We start from the raw sequence: 19,063 nt of genomic DNA, 5'->3' as shown, positions 1-19,063 counted from the left end.
GTAAGGCAAAGCTTGTAATATCTCACTGGAGTTCTTTCTCCTAGAGAAATAAAGATTTATTTCATTTAGGGTGTAGGCTCTGTGGTGTGGTAGAGTGCAGAGATTCGGAATGAGGCTTGCAATTTAATTGTCATAAGACTTTAGAGACGGGGAGAGAGAAATGGGGAAACGTAGGTCAAAGGATACGAACTCTCAGTTATAAAAAGAATAAATTCTGAGTATTTAATGTACAGCATGGTGACTATAATTAATAAAATGGTATCGTATGTTTGAAAGTTGCTGAGAGTAGATCTTAAGCATTCTTAACCACACATGTGTAAACTATGTGAAGTGATGGATGTGGATATTGATCTTGGTAATCATTCCTATATATATATCATATATATATATATATATAAGATATATATATATATATATATAAGATATATATATATAAAACTATCACATGTATATGATTTATACGTAGATTATATCAAACCATCACTTTATACAATTATATTTGTCAACTATTCCTCAATAAAACGGGGGGGGGGAAGACTTTGGAGAGTTACTCTGTGAACTGCATTTTCTCACCTATAAAAGGAGGATAGTAATGCTTATAGGGTGATTTTAACTATATATACAGTGTCTCTTCATTCATTCACATAATAGATTTTCAGAATGAAATTCACATTAAATATATGGCAGGGCTTCCCTGGTGGCTAAGTGGTTAAGAACCTGCCTGCCAATGTAGGGGACACGGGTTCAAGCCCTGGTCTGGGAAGATCCCACATGCCGCGGAGCAACTAAGCCCGTGAGCCACAACTACTGAGCCCATGCACCACAACTACTGAGCTTGCGCTCTAGAGCCCGTGAGCCACAACTACTGAGCCCGCGTGTCAAGAGCCCGTGCTCCGCAACAGAGAAGCCACTCCATGAGGTGCCCACGCACTGCAACAAAGAGTAGCCCCCGCTCGCCACAACTAGAGAAAGCCTGCGCACAGCAACAAAGACCCAATGCAGTCACAAATAAATAAGTAAAAATAAATATATGTATGTATGTGTGTGTATATATATATATATATATATATATGGCAGTAATTTTCAAACTTTTTGTAATACTGGAGCCAGGTTAACAACAACAACAAAAAATCTCACTTGGAATCTCAAATATAAAAATGATCAGTGCAAAGCTGCTCTTGTTCAAGTGCAGGCAGAAGACCTCTAGCCTTAGAACACTTCCCCTATGGTAACAACACATCACACTTTATTGTTTAATTGTCTTGAAAGACTGTAAGCTCACAGTAGAGACTGTGTGTCAGTCTTGTTCATACAATAATACTGTAATGCCTGGTACAAAGTAAGTGCTCAATGAATATTTTTAAAATAAAGGAATATCTTGATGAGTTAGGTAAGCATCAGACAAGCTGTCACCTTAAATCTGCATCTTACCTTTTTTTTTTTGAAAATCACTTTATTAGACCACTTTGTAAAGCAGAGTTCATAATGCACGACGGCTGTCTCTATTGTAAGCATAGTTGCATCTCTGGAGAGTGTATTTATTTTAGAGAAGTTTCTTTTTAAATTATCAATTTAGCTGATTCTTGCTTTAAGTAATTCTCACAAGAGATCAGAAGCTAAGGTTGAGAAGACTGAAAGAAGAGTGTGTAGGCCTGAGCTTCATCTTTTTTCAAAGGAAGGTCTCATTCATACACAATTCATGTGTTTATGGAGTTCTTACTACATTCAGGCATTGGAAATACAGTAGTGCACAAGGCAGGCAGAGTCCTTGCCCTCATGGAAATTGTCCTAAAACAGATATAAAAAGGAACCTGACAGAATTGACTGGAAAACTCAATTCTGGGAAATAGGGCTTCCCTCGTGGCGCAGTGGTTGAGAGTCTGCCTGCTGATGCAGGGGACACAGGTTCGTGCCCCGGTCCGGGAAGATCCCACATGCGGCGAAGCGGCTGGGTCCGTGAGCCATGGCCGCTGAGCCTGCGCGTCCGGAGCCTGCCTCCGCAACGGGAGAAGCCACAACAGTAAGAGGCCCACGTACTGAAAAAAAAAAAAAAAAAAAAAAAAAAAAAATTCTGGGAAATACACTAACGTCAGACCACGGTTTTGATGGAAGAGTACTGTTGAGTACATGAGGGAGCCTCTGAAAATAGCTGAAAATCCCATTGTCAGTCATCATGGAGAAACGTAGCTCCTGGGACAAAAGGAGAAATAAATATTGTATTAGGGAAATAAACCTTGGATTAGGAAATGAATTAAATTTTCCTCCTTCTGGTCCTTAAGGGGTTAGTCTGGACTCTGATATTCTGGAATATTACTCAGAATGGTGAGAGAAATTCTGGTTCTCCTACAGGGAGGGAGCCACCCTATAGAGCTGGGGTCCCCAACCCCCTGGGGCCGTGGACCGGTACCGGTCCGCAGCCTGTTAGGAACAGGGCCGCACAGCAGGAGGTGAGCAGCGAGTGAGCAAAGCTTCATCTGCCACTCCCCATCGCTTGCATTACCGCCTGAACCCCTCCCCCCCCCCCCACCGGTCCGTAGAAAAATCGTCTTCCATGAAACCGGTCCCTGGTGCCAAAAAGGTTGGGGACTGCTGCTATAGAGGATCAGTGTAGATGGGTGGCCACTTTTGTAAAATTTTCTCCTTTGTTATTGCCTTTATTCTGGAGACTTCAGCAAAGAATTCTTGTAAACTGTAACCTGATCTCTGTTATGCTGTGGGGAATTAGTTTCACACTTAGAGAACCTGGTAAAGTGAATGATAAAAACTAACATTTATACAATGCTTACTGTGTGCTAGACACTGTCCTAAACGTTTTTATAAATTAGATCCTTTAATTCTGGCAACAACCTTAAGATAATTACCTTCATTAGTCTCATTTACATTTGAGGAAACTGAGGAACAGTCAGGTTCAATGAAAGAAAGCCCTATATCACAAAGCCACTAAATGGTAGAATTGGAATTCAAGCCCAAGCACAGTCTGGCTCTAGAAATCACATCCTTAAACAGCTTTCTACCATTTCCAGGCCAATGTGAAATTAGCACCAGTGATCTGAGGGGATGGAGGTGGTGGCAGGGGCCATTCATGGCCCTAAAAGGGAAGACGGCTATCAGTAATGAACCAGTGTTTCTGAAAACACAAAGAGAGACTGCAGGAACAAACAGCAGAGCTGCAGGAACATAAATGAGATAACAAACCCCCTCCCTGGAATGGGCTGATGTGTGCACAGGACCCTCTGAGGTGTTGGTATCATCCCTAGAGATTTTGCAACTATGGACTTCGAGTTTAACTGCAATCTACTAGCTAGTAAGATCTTGGCAAGGGTTGGGAGTGTCAGAGGATTTGGTTAACAAAGATGAAAAGACGTATTCTTTGGGGAGGAAAAACGAATAAGCAGTCAATTACCATAAAATAAAAAAGCTCTATTCTGGAGGTATACAAAGTACTGTCTGAGTAAGTATTCCTGAGAGAATCAGGTAAGGCTGTTAGTATTTGAACTGGAACTCTTTGGATGAGCACATTGAATGTGCGGGCAAGGAGAGAGCAGGGTAAGTATGGCATTCTAAGCAGAAAGAACATGTGTAAGGCAGGAAGGCATGAGGGAATATAGTATTATATTAATGACACAAAATATCTAGATCATTATTTATAACAGAAGAGGGAAGAAAGCTCCTGGAAACTGTTAATGTTATATTAACTATATGGAATATGCTATAGAGAAATATTTATAAAGTAAGTGTAAAATCAGAACACAAAATTGTACATAGATGTGGTTTAAAAATATTTACTTTTGAATAGGTAATACATACACCTGCTCAAAATTCAAAAGATACAAAAGGATATAGAGTGAAACATTGTCTCCCTCTTATCTCATTCCTTGGCTACTGAGTTCCCTTCCCCAGGGGCCTCTCCCCTCCAGCTAGTTTTTTGTGTATCCTTCCAGATATACTCTATGCACTTACCAATATGTACACACATACACATTCTTTTAAAACATTTTATAAAAATCATAGCATACTATTCACATTTCTGCACATTGCTTTTTTCACTGAATAATATATCTTGGAGGCTGTTCTATATTAATACATACAAAACTACCTTATTCTTCCCCCCCTCCCCCTCTTTCTTCTTTTGTAGATGCATCCCATTGTATGGATCTACCATAATTTATTCAACAAGACCCTCAGGATATTTATTTAGGTTGTCTTTTGCTATTATGAACATTGATACAGTTAATAGCCTTGCCTACTCATCATTTTGTACATATGTAATAAATATTTAGATATGGAACTGTTGCCTCAAAAGATTTTGTATTTTTATTTTTTTTAATTTGTATATTTTAAATTTTGTTAAATATTGCCAATTTGCCTCTAGAAAGATTAAACCGATTTGTATTACTATTAGCAATATACGAAATGACAAGTTTCACCACCCCCCCAAAAAAAATCAGTGTTAACAGAGTTGTTTTTGCCAATTTCATGATTGAAATGGAATCTCAAGACAATTTTAATGTCCATTTCTCTTATTATGAGTAAGGCTGAATATCTTTTCATATGTTTAGGATCCATTTGTATTTCCTTTTCTGTAAATTCTTATATCCTTTGCTCCTTTGTAATTGTCATTCATTTTTTCTTACTGATTTGTATGAGTTTTAAAAATATTTATATTAAAGAGATTAGCCGTTTGTGATGAGTTGCAAATATTTTTCCCAGTTTGGCATCTGTCTTTGCTTTTGTTCATAGTATTTTTAACCATGTGGAAATTTTTCATACATGAGGTCAAGTCTACCAGTCTTTTTTGCTTATAACTTCTGGTGTTGAGTCACCACAACAGTCTGTATTATTAAAAAAAAAATTATCCCATGTTTTCCTCTAGTACTTTTTCTCTTAAAATGAAAATGGCTTTGTTTGTTCCAGCTTATTTAAGCAATACGGAAAAATAAAATTTTTTCAAAATCCTACCCCAAGAGACGAAAACTGCTATCATTTTAAGTATACATCCTTCCAGACATCTCTATGTGCACATTTTCTTTCTTCTGCTTTCTTTGGGTTTAATTTACTGTTATATAGATTCTTTTTTTTTTTTTTTTTTTTACTGTACATGGGCCTCTCACTGTTGTGGCCTCTCCCCTTGCAGAGCACAGGCTCCGGATGAGCAGGCTCAGCGGCCATGGCTCATGGGCCTAGCCGCTCCGCGGCATGCGGGATCTTCCCAGATCGGGGCACGAACCCATGTCCCCTGCATCGGCAGGCGGACTCTCAACCACTGCGCCACCAGGGAAGCCCTATAGATTCTTTTTTTAAATTAATTTTTACTGGAGTATAGCTGCTTTGTGTTATATAGGTTCTTGAAATGGATGCAAAGCTTATGAACTTTCAGTTTTTCTTTATTCCTAATATGTGCACTTAAGACTATACATTTTCCTGTAAGCACAGCTTTAGTCGCATCTAAGTTTTGGTACGTAATATTTTTATTATCATTCAGTTCAAATTATTTTCTAACTCCAATTGTGATTTTTTGGGGGGTTACTTAGAAGTAGTGTATTTCATAACTTCTAGTTACTTTTTTGTTACTGATTTGTAGCTTAACTACAAGTCAAGAAACACACTTTGTATAATTTTAATACTTTGAAATTTATTAAAATTTGCCTTATAGCACAATATGGTCAGTTTTAAAAATGTTCCAAGTGTGCTTGAAAATAATTTGTAATTTAAAGTTTTGGAGTACAGTGACTATATATCTGCTTGTTGAATCAAATTTGCTGCTCACGTTATTTAAGTTTTTTATATCCTTACTAATTTTTTTGGGGGGGGGGGTGTCTACTGGTTCTGAAAGAGGTATCCTCTATCAGTGGATGACAGCAGTATGTTAAATCTCCTATTATGATAGTGAATTTGTCTATTTTATTTCCTTGTAGCTCTGTTGCTCTATATAATTTGAAGTGCATACAAATTTAAAACTTCCTGGTAAATTGGACTTGTTGATATGAAGTGCCCTTGTTTATTTCTAGTAACACTTTTGCTTTCAAGTCTACTGTATCTGTTATTATATAATTTCATTTTGGTTTATATTTGCACAGTATATCTTTTTCAATTCTTTTACTTTCAACCTTTTTGAACCATTATGTTTTTTTAAAATAAAACTTTTAAAATTAATTAATTTTTGGCTGCATTGGGTCTTCGTTGCTGCGTGTGGACTTTCTCTAGTTGTGGTGAGCGGGGGCTACTCTTCGTTGTGGTGTGCGGGCTTCTCATTGTGGTGGCTTCTCTTGTTGTGGAGCACGTGCTCTAGGCGTGCGGGCTTCAGTAGTTGTGGTACACAGGCTTTGTTGCTCCATGGCATTTGCGATCTTCCCGGACCAGGGCTTGAACCCGTGTCCCCTGCATGGGCAGGCGGATTCTTAACCACTGCACCACCAGGGAAGTCCCTGTACCGTTACGTTTTAGATAGTTTCTAGTATTTTATATTAATTACGATTGGCTATTAATACATGTGGAAGTAATTTTAAAGGGTATGTATAATCTTTCCACTGATCTAAGGTGACACCTTTATCAATACAAAATTTCCTCACATATTTGGGTCTATCCAAGAACATGATATTATTTTCCGTTTGATCAAGTTCTCTTTTATGTGGGTAGCATTTTATTTTATTTAATTTATTTATACATTTATTTATTTAGTTTTGCTGCATTGGGTCTTCGTTGCTGTGCGTGGGCTTTCTCTAGTTGCTGAGAGCATGGGCTTCTCATTGTGGAGGCTTCTTCTGTTGTGGAGCACGGGGGCTCTAGGCACATGGGCTTCAGTAGTTGTGGCTCTTGGGCTCTAGAGTACAGTCTCAGTAGTTGTGGCACACGGGCTTAGTTGCTCCATGGCATGTGGGATCTTCCTGGTCCAGGGCTCGAACCCATGTCCCCTGCATTGGCAGGCGGATTCGTAACTACTGCACCACCAGGGAAGCCCGTGGGTAGCATTTTAAAATTTCATTCATACTGGGAATTCCCTGGCTGTCTAGTGGTTAGAGCTCTGTGCTTTCACTGCCAAGGACACAGGTTCAATCCCTGGTCAGGGAACTAAGATCCTGCAAGCCATGCAGCACAGGGAAAAAAATTTTTTTTCATTCATGCAGATCTTGCCCATTCTTGTTAATTATTCCTAGGCATTTTATCTGACTTGTCACTATTGGGTCTTTTCTTGATTATACTTTTAACTTATTGTTTATATATAAGGGATATTTATTTCTGCATGTTACTTCCCCTCCCAACCACCACTTTACTAAGTTCTATTATATGTAATAATTTTAAAGTTGATTCTCATGATTATATCTATGTAAATAAGCTATCATCTGCAATAATGATAATTACATTATTATTTTAGCTATATAAAAGGTTTATAAATAGCTAAAGCTTGGAAGAAAACATTAAGGAATGAGGTAAAATGAGTTAGGAAAGTCTTTTTGTTAGTTATAAGTTCATTAATGATTAGCTAAAATGGTAACAGGATTCTTAGCATTTTAAATGAGTTCAGTGCCTGGACACATGGTATTCTAGAAATCAGAAATATTTGTAAGTGAAATTGTTTTCTGTCTAGGTCATCTGAGGAACACACAATATAGCAAATGTCCAAATTTTCAAAGAGGGAAATTCTAGATGGCGAATTCTGGAAACTAAAAAACTAAGATTATTGATTCTTAGTAAAACTGTAGAAGTTATTAAAGAGTATTTTATGAATAGAAAAGAAAGCAGCGATCCCCAGATGCCTACAGTGGCTCATGGCGATGTGATTCAGTCTCCCAAGGTGTCGGCTGTTCCTTGCCTTTGGGCCTTTAGCAGGTATCCTCTCAGCCTGGGATATTCCTCCCTTTTCTTCAAGAAGTCTGGCTCCTTTGGGTCCTTTGGGTCTCAGCTTCCATGTCACCTCCTCAAAGAGAGCTTTCCCTGATCATTCATTTCTCTGTCACAGCATTCTGTTCTTTTCCTTCATAGCACCTATCTCAATTTAAAATGATATATTTGCTATTTTCTTTCCTTAGTGTCAGTCTACCCATGTAAACTGTAAACTCCATGAAGACATGGACTATGTCTGTTTTGTTCACCACTGTGTATCCTATCCTATATGCCTATCACAGTACTTGGCATTAGTAAATGCCTAACGTATATTTATTAAGTAAATGGCTGAATGACTTTCCTTGTCAGTGTTACTAGATTAACAGACTAGAACATCATAGACAGTACATCTTGACTTCAGGAAAATGTAACAGTTTCCTGATATGTTCTTTGAAAAAGATAGTGAATTTGCTAGAATATAGAATCATTTTTATTTGACTGAACAACCAACCAAAGAGAATTAATTCTCTAATTAGCTGGTGGGGTTGGTAAGACAGGGCTGTTTTTTGTCATGGCCTGCCTGTGGGATAACCAATGATTTGGAAAAATCATCCCCATGGGGGCAGCAGAGAGCATTAATAAAGAACCTCCTGAATTTCTGAAACCTGGTGAAAATTGTTATATATAAATATTAGGTAACATTTATCCGCTGCTTACAATGAGCTAGGCCCTGTGTTGACACTGCACATATATTATTTAATATAATCATTAAAACAGGGACCTATGATATGGATGTTATTTTATATTTGCCCTTTTTACAGATGAGAAAACAAGCTCAGAGAAGAAACTTGCCCAAAGTCATATTAGTGAGGGTCAGAGCTGGCAAATGAAGGGAACAGGTTAAGGAGAATTTTGGACAGCAGATCATTAGGATTCAGTGACTGATTGTGGTCCCTACTCTTCTATTCAGGAGCCAGCAGACACTGGAATTCTAGCTAAGGGCTTACAGCTAGGTTTGAAGTACAACTGAAATTAGGAGCAAGTATGATGCTTGGGTGAAAATGAGTAGCTAGAGCAGCTTGGAGTTAATGGGAAACCAAGACCTAGAGAGGACTGTCAGGTCAGCAAGTCATTGTAGGATAAAGTTCAAGAGGAAAGCCCAGGGAGGGACATAGGGATCAGAGTGGGTCTGGAAGAGTCAAGAGGATACTTGTGACAATAGGTTGCTAACAGGGTATAGAATTCTTTAAGGGAATGTCTGGTTTAAAAGGATTTTAATTCTGGCAGAGCTGGGGAACAGCATGGACTGGGACAAGCAGCCTCAATAGAGTATTCAGATTAAAAAAGATAAGAGATCTACTATAATTTGAATTGGTAGTACCATTGACTGGGAAAAAAATATTTAGTAGGGACATAGTAGCTATCTGAAGGGCTGACATTTAGCTCTGATGTTTTGATCCAGAGGAAAAGAAAACAGGAACAATAAATGGAAGTTACAAAGAGATTTTTCTAAGTACAGAAAAAAAGGGCGTTTCTAACCACTGAAAATTAGAGTGAATTGAGAATTAAGTGCAGGACATACTGGAAATGGGAGCATGTGAAAGGTAGCCGAAGGATGTCAGTTTAATGATTCTAGTGAAGGAAGAGATAATTGTGGGAATAGAGTGTACTGAGAAGCAGAAAAGAATGGGATTCAGAGTCCAGTTGGAGGGGCCCGTCTTTGAAAGCTGGAGGGATGTTATCTCAGCTGAGGCTCCAAGGAAGAGACAGGAACTGATATAAAGGAAGGGACATGAAAAGCGGAGGAACAGGAGAATCCTACATAGGGTTCTCAATCTTCTGAGAGAGTTTTCTCGAGTTTTTAGTTGAAGTAAGGAGAGGGTGGGAAAAGAACATCAGGCAAGAGATGAAGTTTTTGCTTTAACTGCAGAGATGATGCACAGTTTAAGCCAAAGGGGAACAGCTACTTAGCGACAACTAACAAAAAATCTTAGTGTTTGAAATAATTTTTCTCAGTGCTGGGTATGAGAGTGCCTGTCTCCTTGGTTTAATTAGTATTTATCCCATTTCACCTCAGGAAATCTGCTCAGCTCTCTTTATTGGTATTATGATCTCTTCAGCACCTATTATATTTCAAAGCTTCATGTTTTTTGTTTGTCTGTCTCTTGTTTTGGCCACGCAGCATGGCATGTGGGATCTTAGTTCCTTGACCACGGATCAAACCTGTACCCCCTGCGGTGGAAGCATGGAGTCCTAACCACTGGACTGCCAGGGAATTCCCAAAGGCTTCATGTTTTAAGAGTGAATTGCCAGGGTCCCCCAAACAGAAAACTTTCCTACAAATGCAGTCATGAATGGACTAAGGAACAGCTGGCCAGGCAACTGTCCCAATGTCTTGAATTTGTAAAATTTAGTTAAGGTTTGGCCCCAGGGAAAAGGATTAGGTCCTTCCAGTCCTATAGAGGAAGAGGGATTACTTTGAAGGCCTAATGAAGAAAAATCCCAGTCCTTCGTTTAGTTTTCCATTCTGAGTGAAGAAGGCAATCTATCTTTTCCCCAGAGGCTGCAAAGAGCAGATAGGACACCATACTATTAGAGAAGGCAGTCCTCAGCATGGACTCTCCTCTCTTAATCCTCTAAATGGGGTTGGGTTAAGTTTAGGAGACGGGCTCATGGAAAGGAATTACTACTATGATGTCAAGATTGCTAGGTATCAAACCACTTCCGGATATGCGTAGGGAGAGAACATGACTCTATTTTAAGAAATAGTGCCTGCATCTGCCTCTTTTGTGGGCTTATGTGGGTGGGGCACATCCCCCTTCCATATATCACAGCTAGCTACCTCTGTCCTGATGACTCATCCACTAGGAAAAGTTAGGGAGTAATCTGTGAAGAAAATGAGAATATAGGGGAGGCTGTTTACAACAGAACAGAGTACCAGTATGGGGTGGTGGTGAAGCGGGGGTAGACATTTTTGGCTTTTTCTAATGGGTATCTCTTCCCTTCAACTGTGTAAAGTAGAGGTTGTTCATTCTTCCACTCCTGTAGGAAAGGGTGGCAGGGTATCATCCTTCTCTTTGCAATCCACTGCTACTTTCAGATGATTGTGCTCGCATCCTCTTGTAAAAACTCTTCCTTCTTTAAAGCTTATGCCATTTGGCTCTAGTACCCTTTATCCCTCACGCTTACTGAGAACTCCAGTGCCTATTAAATAACCTCTCTGTACCAACTCTTCCTATCTGGGTGGTTTTAGGAAAATCCATGTGATCATTAGCTAGTTTTTGACCTTCTCAACTCTAACTTATACTCCTACTTTCTTTTTTTTAATTAATTATTTTATTTTATTATTTTTTATGTTTTGGCTGTGTCAGGTCTTCGTTGTGGCATACAGGATCTTTCATTGCAGTGCGCGTGGGCTTCTCTCTAGTTGTGGCATGCGCGTTTTCTCTCTCTGTAGTTGTGGCGTGCAGGCTCCAGAGCACACAGGCTCTGTAGTTTGCAGCATGCGGGCTCTCTAGTTGAGGCGTGCAAGCTTAGCTGCCCCGCAGCATGCGGGAATCTTAGTTCCTCGACCAGGGATCGAGCCCATGTCCCCTGCGTTGGAAGGCGGATTCTTTACCACTGGACAACCAGGGAAGTCCCTACTCCTACTTTCAATTCCTTAACTTTACCATTTCTGGCAACACAAGTTTTTCTTGCTGGCAGCTTAAGGGCCATAGTAAAGAATGGGAGAGGAAGCATTCTTGACTGTGGAAATATTAGTGGTGCCAGAACTGGCTGGTGTTGACTTCAAGACCCACTGAAAGACTGGGACTGGCAACCTCGACACATAAGGATGGAACAGCATGGGGGTTGAATTCCACGTGATATTTGGTGACGGTTCAAGATCTGGATTTGACCTTTATGCCAAGTTCCCAGGAAACCTGAGTCTGGAGCTAGCTTTTAACCTTTCTTGTTAGCTGCCTTTCTGGGGACATCTGACACTTTTAATAACTTCCATCCTCTTGAAACACTCTCTTCCTTCTGATTCTGTGACAATTAGGATCCAGTGTTTTTCTTCCTCACTGGTTGTTCCTTTTCAAAGATTCTCCAAGGGCTCTCCTACTTGTGCCTGCCTTAAATGTCAGAATTACCAAGGCACTCTTCTTAGCCCTCTGCTGTTCTCTGGGGAGCTTATCCAAATCTATGGCTTCAACTACCACTGAAATGTTCATGATCCCGAAATTCTGGCCTATACATCATCGGAGTTTTTAAAAAGCAGATTTCTATAAAGGTAATATATGTTATGTACACAGTAAAATAAATTCAAACAGTAAATATGAATCTAAAATAAAAAGCATAAGTTTCATCCCTCCCAGGCCCACTCTTCATAGTTAATTTTTTAACGCTTGTGTAAATATGTAAGTATTCTTACATATTGCACTTGCTTTTTTTCCATGCCATTTGGACATTTCCACCTGGCTGTCCCACATATCTAAAACTCCTTCCCTTTCTTTGTAATTCTCCCTCATGCTATACCCTACTGCTAGCCTCTTTCTACGGTCAACACCGTGAAGAAATTGTCTTTACACACTGTGCTTTGCCAGTCACTCAATTTACCTCAATGTTGTTTCTACCCCCACTGTATCTCTGAAACAGCTTTCTCCAAAATTACTAAACGACTTACTTGTTGCAAAATCCATTGGACACATTTTAGTCCACATCTTACCTGATCTGTTATGTTTGACACTGACCAGTTTCCTTGATACTTCTCTCCTGGTTTCTTCTTTCCTTTCCTTCTCAATGTCCTCTTTTCCTCTCTCTTCCCTAATGTCATCTCAAATTCCTCTTTCTAGGCCATCTTAGTCACTTCCATGGTTTCAACAACCTTCTATATTCACACACTAGGGCGCCCCCCCCGCCCCCCAAACTTTCCTTTTGGACTCCCAACCCACCTTATCTAATATTCTATTGTCTAATGGATATCCCACAGGCACCTAAAACTCACTCTTCCCCCACCCCAAACAACAATGAAAATGGCATTATTCCCCAGGTGCCCAAGCCAGAACACTGGGAAATACCTTGGATTCCTCCCTCAGCCTCATACCCATTTCCGATCAATTTTTCCCCATCTGCACTCCCCACTTCTAGAGGACAGACCGCTGTAGTCTCTTACCAGGGTAAGAGCTTCCCAATTGTTCTTGCCTCTAACTTCACGCCCTCCAATTCATTCTCCTCATTGCAACCAGTGATCTTTCTAAAACGCAAATATATTTGTTCACACCTCTGCTAAGACTCTCCAAAACCTATTCATTACCCTTAGGATAAAATAAACTAATTTACAAGGCCTTGCGTAAACAGGCCCCTCCCAACCTCCGGGACTCATCTATTACCTCTCTTTTAACCAAACCAGGCTGCTGGCAGCTCCGGAAGGTACCTAGCCCCCCACCCCCAATTCCCAACAGTCCAGTATTCAGCTCAGGCGACACTTCCTTCATGAAGTGGGTGCTCAAAAACCAAATGCTCAAAAAGTGAAATCCGAGAGGGCATCTGAGCAGCACTTTCTGTTCCGGACCCAAGTTTACGGAACGTCCGGGTTACCAGGAAGCTCAGAGCAAAGGTCAAACCCAGATCATGAACCTTCCCCCAAGTTCGCTGGGCAATCCGACCCCCGTAATATTCCGCCCTTATGCGTCATGGCTGCCAGTCGCAGTCTTTCAATGGATCTTGAAGTCGACACCAGACAGCTCCGACCCCACCAACGTTTCCACACTCAAGAACGCAACCCTCTCTCATGCCTTACTACGGCCCTGAAGCCGTCCTGAAGAAAAACTTGCGTTGCCAGCTTGCCCCAAAGCAAGATGGCTGCCAATCTCTATTCTCCGCTACCGAAATGAAGCTATCCACTCCCCGTTTAATGCCGCTGCCAGGCTGCCCTCAACTAGCATGGCTACTCCGGCTCATGCCCCACTATGGTCTCGAAGCCGCCACTAACCGGCCAGGTTCCGGGAGGCGCTGTTCAGGATGCAGCCACCCCCGCCCGCCTCCCCCTCCCCCCTCCCCCCTCCCCCACGCCCGCGGCGGCGGCGGCGGCGGCGGCTGGAGCCCGGATGCGGCACCGTGAGACAGGCCCGGGAGAGCGGCGCGGATGGATCCAACATGGCGGCGCCGAGCCTGAGCCGAGAGTGAGGCGGCGGGGCGGCCGGAGTGGGGAGGGGGAGTCGAGCGGGACGGGGCGGGGCGGGGCCGGGCGGGGCCGCAAAGGGCTTGGGGAAGGAAAGTGGAGGGGGAGGCGGTGGCGACGTCTAGCCTGAGAACCTGAAGAGAGGGAGGTGACGGGACGCTGCAAGGTGGGGGAGGGGAGCGGCCAAGGGGGGCGTGCGGGGGAGGTGGCAACTGTGGGAGAGGGCAGGGTCGAGGCGGAGGAGTGGGGCAGGGGAGGGGCGTAAACAAGGGCCGAGGCTGGGCCAGGCTAGGGGTATTAGAGAGGCCGAGGTGGGGAGTGGGGCTGCGGTCCCGCCCGGCTGAGGGGGTAGGAACGGGAAGGGGGGGCCGAGGGTGTGAAGGGGAAGGGGGCTTGTGGCATGTGGTTGGAAGAAGGACTGGACTCTTGTAAGGGGTGTTGTGGAGAGGTGGGAAAAGGTGAAGATTGGATTTGAGACGTTTGGGGGTAGGTTCTGAAAGTGTTAAATTGGAGGTGGGAGGGGGAAGGGCCTAGGGGAGAATTTGGGTGGAAAAGGAGAGGACGGAGGTTTGGGGAATGGAGAGCGTGTCGGTGTGACGAGGTAATGGAGAAAGTGAGAGACTAGGAGGAAAGTTTGGGAGGAAGGGGAATGGGATGGGAGATAGGACAGTGTAGCTGCACGAGTGATAGAGGTTCAGGGGTTTCCCTTTCCCCTGTAGAAAGGAAGAGAGAGCAGAGTTAAGCAGCATCAGTTACAGCCAGTTCTAATTGCCAGGCCTTTAGCTTTTACTAGGGTGGGAAGGGCAGAAGGGAATGGTCATGTGGATTTGGAGAATTGGGGTTGGATGAGGGTTCAACTGGATTTCCAAAAGCTGCCTAGCTTACTGCTCCCTTGTTTTTCCTGGTTAAAAAAAGAAGAGAAAATGGGGAGCCTGGTATCGCTGGAATGTGGAAGGAGTAAAGGACTTTTCTAGTTTTAAACAATTAGCAATGCCAGAATGGGGAAACAGCCATGCTATGTTGGAACGCTGTTTGCAGGGAACAGAAAACACAGGATGGTGTGTGTCTAGGCAGCCATGCTAATTAAATGAGTGCTTTCGTTTCCAGACCCTTCTTTTGCTGTTTAAGTGCTAGGAGCGGGGGTCAGTATCCATACCTAAAAGATGTTCCCTGGTGAAATGTAGATGTTTGACTGGATGCTGCCCCAGTGGATATTTTGTTCTCACTGTGTGTGAGAATTTGGAGGATAGTTCTGGTCTCATAAGTGAAGTAATGGAAAGAAAGTGCCTTCTTTGGCTGTAACCACTTTCCTCCTAGTTCATCTAAAGATGAAAGTCAATGTTAATACTGTAACAAAGTAGGTGAGCCTCATAAGGAGTTGAGGAGTCAGGTGAGGTGTCAGAGGATAATTGGTTTTCCCACAAGTTGTTGAATTTGGGACCTTTCTTGCCCTAAGCCACTGAGACTGGAAATTCTTGGAGTTGGTATTGTGTTGTGAATTGGGTAATAGAAGGTTAGGGAAGCCTGGGCACTTTGATGGGAGTGAGTTCTCTCATTTAGCTTGGAGTGGATCATTTCAATTTAAATGGCTTTAGGCTTGTCTGTATATTTTTGCAGCTGAGATTGACTACCTCTTTGAGGTTTCAAAATAAAGCTTGAAAATTGACGCTTCCCCCTCTTATTTGTTTTTGCTTTGCTGCTGGCTTTGAACCTTGTGCTAGGAAGAGACCTGGGAAATTAAGTTTCTTGCAGAGGTAAGTCTGGAACTTTTTATTGTTTTCAAACAATGGAAGGGAATGGAAATGGCATTAAATGGAAATGGCATATTGGGAGTTGAGCTCAGTAATGGGGTAGCTGACAGGGAAAATGGGTTTTCAGTGTGTAAGATCTGTTGCAGTCATTGTTCCTTTGGGTCACTGGAGATTGGTAGGAGGGAAAGAACAGAAATTAGGTGTCTTAGGGCAAGACTCCAGCCTTGTTTTGTTATTATCTAGCCTTCGTGGTCAGCTCTGAGAGAAACATTTTTTTTTTGCGGTACGCGGGCCTCTCACTGTTGTGGCCTCTCCTGTTGCGGAGCACAGGCTTCGGACGCGCAGGCTCAGCGGCCATGGCTCACGGGCCCAGCCGCTCCGCGGCATGTGGGATCCTCCCGGACCGGGGCACGAACCCGTGTCCCCTGCATCAGCAGGGGGACTCTCCACCACTGCGCCACCAGGGAAGCCCTGAGAGAAACATTTTTAAACATATGGAACTTTGTACTCTAGTACAGTGTCTACTAAATGTTGCCCTTGGAGGGTTGCTGAGGCACCTGCCCTGGGAAGGCTTTTCCTCTAGCTTACACTTTCTCCTAGTTGTTCTGGAATCTTCATTTTGAAAACACAGTTTGTAATTCTGACTTCCAGATATTTGGTTACATTTTCTTGGTCCTACCAGCAAGAAGGCTCTTTATGTAGTCGTCTTAGTCATCTTTAAGGTTTTCCTTGTCCTTTACATTTCAGGTTTCAAGACATCACTCTTTTTTAGATTTTTCACGTGACTTTCCCTCTCACAGGGCTTCTGAGAGAGTCAGATACCTCTAGTTCTTTTGGGATGAAACTAGACTGTTGTTTTCATTTCAAGGCATCACTCTTTATTTCTTCCACATGACTTCTAAGGGCTTCTGAGAGAATCAAGTACCTCAAAAAATACAGATCTCATCCCTGGTTGAGATGAGACTAGACTTTGCATGGAAGTAGAAATCTAATAGATAACGATTAGTCAAGAGGAAGTCCTGTAGATACATATAGATTGTTTGTTGGCCCTTGGCTGGCTTGGACCTCCCAAAAGAAAACGAACAACAAAAAATCCTGCAGCTCCAGGAAATGCAGCAATTCATCAGAATAAAGAATTAGTCTTGGGAACCTATTAAGGGTGATCCATATACGTTAGGCTCTCAAATAGACCCAAATCAACCAGCAGGATCAGGACTCTTGTTTACTGGAGTGTTTGTCTCTTGGTGTCTGGCAATATTTCAAGCACCAAGATTCTGAAGTTCTTTCTAATCTTCAGTTTTAGAGGGGGTATATTCTCACTGCTCTGATACTTTTCACCTAGGATCTCTATAATTTAAGCTGAGTTCCTTCGATTCACTGCCACAGAAAGCTGAGTATATTTTGGTTTAAGAGGAAGTTGGGCACGTTCTTTTAGTGCTGAAGTTAGATCCTTGGAACCCCCATCTGGATTGCTGAGTGAGTGAACTCACCATCCTAGATGATAATTAAGTGGGGAGGGCTGCCTATTAGTCTGCATGCCAGCCTCCTGACATTTCTCCCAAGGACAAGCATGGCCTTGGGAAACTTCTGCCTCTTCTGCATTTTGCTTCATTGCATAAGCAGTATAAGTCTGATCAGCGGCCTAACAAGGAAGGGTCTGCTTTTGGTCTAGTTTTGGGACTTTAAAGATGGCTGCAAGGTTTAAGTGCAGGATCCTTTCTGTCTGTCTTGCAGAGGATGGCATTTCTCTGATCTGCACAGAAATTTAGATTGAACTAGGTCAAATTAGACCTCCTGGGATGGGGCGGAAGGGAGTGTAGTCCTGTCACCTGCTGTTCACCTAAATGGCAACAGCAGGTGATAGACAAGCCAAGGTTGGAGTGGGATGGAACTCCTTAGTTAAGTTAAGTGAGTCTTTGTCTGACTGGCTTTTCTTCTGGAATATTGTTTGATGGGTTTGGGTTGGAGGGACCAAATTACTTCCTTTTCCAGATATAGGATGGAAGCGACATGCTGTCTCTCCTTTTGACCCTTCATCATGCTCCATCTAGAATAGGATTTCTCATCTTTAGCATTATTGACATTTTGGGCCAGATAATTCTTTGTTTTAAGAGGCCGTCCTGTGCATTATAGGATGTTTAGCATCATCCATCGCATTTACTCGCTGTACGCCAGTAGCACCCTCCCAGTCATGACAATCTAAAATGACTCCAGACATCGCTGAATTCCCCTGCAGGGCAAATCGCCCCTGGTTGAGAACCACTGACCTAGAAGCTCTGATAATTCCTGTCACTTTGATCCAGCCTAGGATCTACGACTTAACGGTGGCTGTTTTTTCCTCAAATCTGGGGAGTTAACCCTCAGGATTGAAACCTATTGTAGAATTGCATCCATTGATACATAATTAGGACCACAGTGCTTTCCTGTATTCTGCTTCATTTTCCAGTGACCAGGTATGTGGGGACAATATTTCCTAATTTCCTGGGGTTTAGAGTCAGGACACTTTGAATTAGGGAGTTCTGAAGCAGCCTGCTCTTCTGATTGGTTGAATGTGAAACCTGCCCATCTGTTTTTTATGGGACCCACATAATGAACAGCTGGCCAAGGGGAACAGGTGGGATAGGGAACAAGGAGAAGTTGTAGGGGCTCTAAGGAGACTCAGTTTTCTCATGTTACCTGCTGTGAGCAAGAAGTTGTTTTCCTTCAGTCCCCTCTGTTTGTAGCCGGGGACTGCAGCAGGTGAAACAAGAGAGGAAGAGACAAGGAAAACCAGTCAATAGTTGAATCGCTATTTTCCCTGTTGTTTCCCATGCTTTGGGTGGGACATCTGGGCTCTCATAACTAGATACGGGCTATATTTCCTGTCCACATATCTGAACCCATGGTATGGGGCTAGGTGATTACAGGGTGGCCCTCCCCTTTTCTTATTTGTTTATTTATTTATTTTTGGCTGTGTTGGGTCTTCATTGCTGCGCACAGGCTTTCTTTTGTTGCGTCGGGCGGGGGCTGCTCTTCGTAGCAGTGCGCGGGCTTCTCACTGCAGCGACTTCTCTTGTTGGGGAGCACGGGCTCTAGGCACGTGGGCTCAGTAGTTGTGGCTCGCGGGCTCTAGAGCGCAGGCTCAGTAGTTGAGGCGCACGGGCTTAGTTGCTCTGCAGCATGTGGGATCTTCCCGGACCAGGGCTCGAACCCATGTCTCCTGCATTGGCAGGTGGATTCTTAACCACTGCGCCACCAGGGAAGCCCTCCCCTTTTCTTAAAGGTATGAGTCTCTCTGTGCTTCCGTTTCAGGATTAAAGGAGAGAACCAGGTCCTACTTGCTCTTCAA

The sequence above is a fragment of the Hyperoodon ampullatus genome (assembly GCF_949752795.1).
Source record: "Hyperoodon ampullatus genome assembly, chromosome: 2".
Taxonomy (NCBI): domain Eukaryota; kingdom Metazoa; phylum Chordata; class Mammalia; order Artiodactyla; family Ziphiidae; genus Hyperoodon; species Hyperoodon ampullatus.
Note: the sequence above shows the minus strand (reverse complement) of the source record.